This window comes from Hylobates moloch, unplaced genomic scaffold (genome assembly GCF_009828535.3).
Source record: "Hylobates moloch isolate HMO894 unplaced genomic scaffold, HMol_V3 SCAFFOLD_3841, whole genome shotgun sequence".
NCBI lineage: Eukaryota > Metazoa > Chordata > Mammalia > Primates > Hylobatidae > Hylobates > Hylobates moloch.
The window spans coordinates 1-6,151 of NW_026656116.1; the positions used below are offsets into that span (position 1 = coordinate 1).

The following is a 6,151-nucleotide window of genomic DNA, read 5'->3' on the forward strand; positions in this document are numbered from 1 at the left end:
GGGCTCAAGTGATACCCCTGCCTCAGCCTCACAAAGTATGGGATTACAGGCATGAACCACTGCACCCAGCCATGTATCTTTTTTGTTACTACTTTGAATGGGATGTATTCTTTCATTATGTCTTTCAGCCAGTTCTTTAATTTGAAAGCAATTTTTGCATACTGATTTTGAATGTTGACACCTAGCTAGATACTTATATTGTTTATGGTATGTTAATTCATGTCAGTTTTTCCAGGTGCTATATGTAAAGAACACTCTCCCCTCTTCTTTTCTGTTGCTTGTATCTATTACTACTTTTCTTGTCCAGTTGCATCAGCAAATACCTCCAGAACAGTGATAAATAAAACTGATGATTCTGAATGTTCTGAATGTATGACCTGTTTCTGGTTTTAAATAATATGCTTTTATATCTTTTTAATAAAAGATGATGTCAGTTTTGGAGAGTGACACTAACACATATACACAAGTAGATACTCTTCCCCCCCCCCCCCACTCCCACCAACAGATAATCATATTCAGGAAGTATTCTTGTATTCTTATTGTATTAGAGTTTTTAGTAAGAATGGATATCGAATTATATCTAATGTCCTTTATCACTTACAGAAATAATCATATAATTATTGTCTTTTGATCTAATAATATGATAAGGTATATTAATAGATAACAGTGAATCATAATTATATTAGTATGAATTCCAGCCAGTTGTAGTGTAGTATTTCTTAAATGTGCTAGATTCTATGTGCCATTGTTTTATCCAGCAGTTAGCAGAATAGCCATAAGTATGTGTTCATGCCCTCAGAGATGATGAATTTGTTCATGCCTTTGTGTTCATGTTCATGCCTTTATGTTCGTGCCCTCAGACATCATGAATTTGAGGATATTTGGAAAAATTAAGGTAGAGTGTTTTTTGTTTTGTTTTGTTTTTGAGACAGAGTCTCACTCTGTTGCCCTGGCTGGAGTGCAGTGGCATGATCTCGGCTCACTGCAACCTCCGCCTCCCGGGTTCAAGTGACTCTCATACCTCAGCCTCCCAAGTAGCTGGGATTACAGGTGTGCGTCACCACACCTTGCTAATTTTTGTATTTTTTGTAGAGACGGGGTTTCACCACATTGGCCAGGCTGGTCTTGAACTCCTGACCTCAAATGATCTGCCCACCTTGGCCTCCCAAAGTTCTGGGATTTACAGGCATGAGCCACTGTGCCTGGCTTTGAAGTAGAGATTGATGGGGATCTAGTTTATTTTAGTAGTATCGGATGCATTAAATACTAAACAGTGCTAATATTATAAATATCAAATTCTAAGCATTATAGTACTAAAGCAATATTCATACTGTAGTAAAATCATGAATACTAATTATAATGAATGTGAAAAGTATGTAACTGTTTTTTACAACTGAGCCGTGAAGTATGTGATAGTTGTGCTTTCTCTTTTGTAAAATGTTTTTTTTCATAGAGTTAATGGACTCTATTTGGGGATGGGGGCAGATTGCTTAGCTGTGTACTTATCACTGATTAATCCTCACTCAGCTCAAGCTGTAAAATTCCCCTCAGCACCATCAAAGACATCAGGCAACTTACTGTTTTCTTGGTGCCATTTCTGGAGCCCTCTGCCCGCCCTCCCACTGCAGTCTGGACTGCGCTCTCTAGACCTGTTCCCCAGTTGTCAGCCTTTCCTGACGACTCTGGGAAGACCCTTTTCTCTATCCTGTGGTTGAGTTCCTGTCTTCCAGCTTCCATGTGGTCTCTCTTGGATAGCTTCTTTGGGTTGGTAGAACAGATCCTCCAGTAGCTTCCTGAGAAGGTGTGCATGGGAGGTAAGCTTTTTTAGATACAGTATCTGAAAACATCTTTAGTGTGCCTTCATGATTTCATCTTTAGGTTGGCTGGGTTTAGAATTCTAGATGGAAATGATTTTTTATTAGAATTTTGAGGACATAGTCCATTGTTTTCCACCTTCCTGTGTTGCTGCTGAAAAGTCTGAGGTCATTCTGATTCCTGATCCTTTCTATACAAGCTGTTTATTTCCCTCTGAAAGCTTTACCGCTTGTCTTTATTCTACATATTCTGAAATTTCACAGCGATGTACATGAGAGGGTCTTTTAGTGTGAAATGTTCTTGTATTATTTCTTTAATAATTTCCTCTCTTTTGTGTTGTATATTGTTTTGTTAGAACCCCGATAGTTGGATGGTAGATGTCCTGGCTTGACCCTCAAGTATTTAAGAAAATATATTTTCTTTTCTATCTTTTATCTTTTTTGCCCTACTTTATGTGTAATTTCTCCTAATATTTTATCTTCTAATAATTTTTTCTTCCAATATTTTTCCTGGGTATCGAATAATTTTCTGCTCTCAGGTGTTTATGAGAATTCTTTCTTTTCTCTGGGTGTTCCCTTTTTTTTCCCACATTCTGTTCTTGTTTCATTGACGCAATATTACTTTTTTTCCTCTGAGAATTAATTTCTGTTTCTTCCAAGCTTTTTTTGTTTGTTTTTGGATGGCTGTTTTTCATTTTCTTTTTTGAGATGTAGTCTTGCTATGTCGCCAGGCTGGAGTGCAGTGGTGCGATCTTGGCTCACTGCAACCTTCACCTCCCGGGTTCAAGTGATTCTCCTGCCTCAGCCTCCTGAGTAGCTGGGACTACAGGCGCCTGCCACCACGCCCAGCTAATTTTTGTATTTTTAGTAGAGATGGGGTTTCACCATGTTGACCAGGATGGTCTTCGATCTCTTGACCTTGTGATCCGCCCACCTCAGCCTCTCAAAGTGCTGGGATTATAGGCGTGAGCCACTGCACCTGGCCCTGTTTCTTCATTGTTAAGTTTTCCGTTTTCCCTCAAATGTCTGGTGATCTTTGGCTATCCAGTATTTACGACAGAGGCCCTAAAAAACTGATTGGGGCATCTCTGGGCATGAGTCGTTCCTAACATGTAAGTGTAAGATGACAAAAATCAACCAGAACTATGTGTTCAAGCTGCTATATCTAACTGGAAGTTTCTTTAGAGAAAATTTCAACAGGGTTTTGTTTTTTTTTTTTTTTTTGAGATAGTATCTTACTCTGTTGCCCAGGCTGGAGTGCAGTGGCATGATCACAGCTCACTCCAGCCTTGACCTCCCCAGGCTCAGGTAATCACCTTAGCCTCCCAAATAGTTGGTACTACATGCACACGCCACCACGCCTGGCTAGTTTTTTTTTTTTTTTTTCGGTAGAGTCGGGGTTTTGCCATGTTGCCCAGGTGGGTCTCGAACATCTGGGCTCAGGCAGTCCTCCCACCTCGGCCTCCCAAAGTGTTAGGATTACAAGCGTGAGCCACTGTGCCCGGCCTTCAGTAGTTGTTTTGACATACACAATTTTCACTTTGTACACAACTTTAGAATCTAATTTTCAGCTAAGATGTGATTCCATCTTATGTTCCAGATATTAACACCAATTGCTTCTGGATGGTGGAAATGTGTGTTACGTTTCAGTTCTGCTGCCTTTAAACTTTTCCATATTAAAAAAAAATGTGTTTCTAAAGAATGTCGTATGGTATTTACCAGGGGGTGGGGGTGGTAAATAGGGTTTTGTTGTTTTTAGTGGGTGCAGAGTTTCAGTTTTGCAAGATGAAGAGTTCTAGAGATGGATGGTGGTGATGGTTGGAACAGTGTGAATGTACTTAATACTGCTGAACCCTACATTAAAAATGGCTAAGATGGGCCGGGCACAGTGCCTCATGCCTAGAATCCCAGCACTTTGGGAGGCTGAGGCGGGCGGATCGCTTGAGCCCAGGAGTTCGAGACCAGCCTGGGCAACAGGGTGAAACCCCGTCTCTACTAAAAATACAAAAATTAGCCGGGTGTGGTGGCGGGTGCCTGTATTCCCAGCTACTTGGGAGGCTGAGGCAGGAGAATCGCTGGAACCTGGGAGGCTGAGGTTGCAGGGAGCTGTGATCGTGCTGCTGCACTCCAGCCCGGGCAACAGAGTGAGGCTCTGTCTCAAAAACAAAACAAAACGAAAAAACAGTGGCTAAGATGGTACATTTTATATGGTGTATATTTTGCCATAAATTAAAAATTTTCAGTTTTTGAATGTTCATAATCAGAAAAAATAAAGGGAGTGAGTTTTCATAATCTTCCCTTCAACTATCATCAATTTGTAGGATATCTGGAAAAATGGAAACAGAACACGGAGCTTCCAGTTTATGTAGTACAATCAGATTGCCACATACTGGACACAAGTTAGAGATTTTATTTAGCTCCTTCCGCAGATTAAGAATTTCCTGAAATTAAAGGGCTGACAGACCTAACTTGTTAAACTGCTTACTAGATTACATGGCAAAAGTGGTATCTTTCTTGCTTACTGACCTATCTCCCTGACATCTGACATACTAAGCTCTCAATAATTACATGTTGATGAATAAATAAACAGGATATGCCAGTACTCCAAGAGATTGTGCTGGAGTAATCATACCCTTACCTTAGACTTGTACAAATAAGGAGGATAAATCTATAAAGCACAAGAAAAACGCAGGAGGATGTCTCTATGAGCTTGGATTATGCAAAGATTTCTTTAGACCATGTTGATTTCTAATTATCTGGCAAGTGAAAAGGAGCCACCATGAATTGAGTCCGGAACCTAAAAGGAGCTGCTGCCGGGTAGGGCTATGATCCCAACTGAACTAATTAAGCCTCAGATAAGAAGCTTATAAGTTCTTAGCGTGCCCCCTTATAATCCCCACCCCAGAATTTTTATACCATACCTTCAGTTCCCTTTGTGTAATACTTTCCTTCTCAGAGACTATAATTCCTTACCAGGCCCTTCCCGCAACATACTCTGATTGAAAAGCCAAGAACCTCTCTATTTGGCTTGGGTTGAGAACTAGATAATAAGAAGTCTATCTTGCTGGATCTCGGGAGATCTCTGAATATGGGGGATTTTTCTGGTTGGCGGGCTTCGTAAGCAGAAGTCCTTTGGTTGTTAGAACCATTTACCCTTTTGTCTGTTCTGCTTTTCCTCCTGTATCATCCTCAGCACCCAGCAGGACTTATCTGGGAATCAGATGGGAGGTATAGAACTTGGAAAAGCCTCCAAGTGAATCCGAAATAAGCAGAGAAGGAAAATGGGGTAAAAAGGTGGAATAGGCAAAGGAAATCCAGGAGAGTGTATAAAATACAGATAGATATATAGAAAGGGAGTGGAAAATGTATGTAAGTTTTGTCTCATTTTGGACATGAGAAAGAAAATGGTGTCCTAGCTTCACATTCTAATGTTTTTGTCTTCTAAGTGTCACCGTAAAGTCAGGCAAAGAGCTAGAGGTGCAGCATCAACAGGTAAAGTCCCAATCTCTCCTGTGACTCCCTTCCACTGCGGGTGTTTCCCATGAATCCTGTCCCTCTGTGACCTCTGGAGCCAATTCCAGGTTCTCTGCCACTGAAGACTCCAGTTCCCCAGACTGAAACTTCCATGGGTGGGAAATCATAACTTGAGAATGTTCCAAAATCCTGTACCTCAATGCCCTGGAAATGAAGAATTAAGAAAGTAGAGCAGATGTTCTTAATTGTATAACTTACTAGTTTTATGACCCTGTGGAAGTCATTTCATCTCTCATTCTTATCCACAAAATGAGCAAAACACTGACAATCCTGCCTCACTCACATTGTGGTTGTAAAAATCAAGTGAAATTAGATATGGGACACTGTGTTATAGTGATGCTGTACTCAGACATGCCTTGGAGTACGGACTTTTCAGGATTGTAGTCTTTTCCTGATGAGAGTCAAAGGCCTTACTATTCAGCTTCCTATAGGATGCCTATGAAATTATCCCATGCCATATAACACTGTCTCCCCATTCCTCAGCTAGGAGATGTTCCCGGAAAGAAGCTGAGAAGCCACAGAAGCTGCTCTCCATCATTAAAAGGTGATCTATTGCTCTTTGCACTCTTTCAACAACCAGACTGGCCTATGATGATTTCTTGGCTTGGCCTGGGGCAGGACTAAGGAGAAAGATAATGGCTGGGAGGGAGACATACACAGTGGAAGCAGGGACACTGGTTGAGAGGGTTGCCAGGGAAGAGTGGGGTTCACATGTCTCAGGAGAGATGAGCCGCCCAGTTCAGCTCTGTGCTAGGGTAACAGCAGTTCTACGATTCAGGATTTTACTAGTGCATAATTCATAA

At 41.1% G+C, this 6,151-nt stretch overlaps 1 long non-coding RNA gene across 1 annotated transcript; it reads left to right on the plus strand.

The window, feature by feature from the left end:
- Positions 1-4,560: 4,560 nt before the first annotated feature.
- On the plus strand, positions 4,561-5,892 carry LOC131382755 (uncharacterized). Its single transcript, XR_009212351.1, has 3 exons — positions 4,561-4,631; positions 5,261-5,306; positions 5,832-5,892. It is a non-coding gene; the product is annotated as an uncharacterized LOC131382755 (long non-coding RNA).
- Positions 5,893-6,151: the final 259 nt, after the last annotated feature.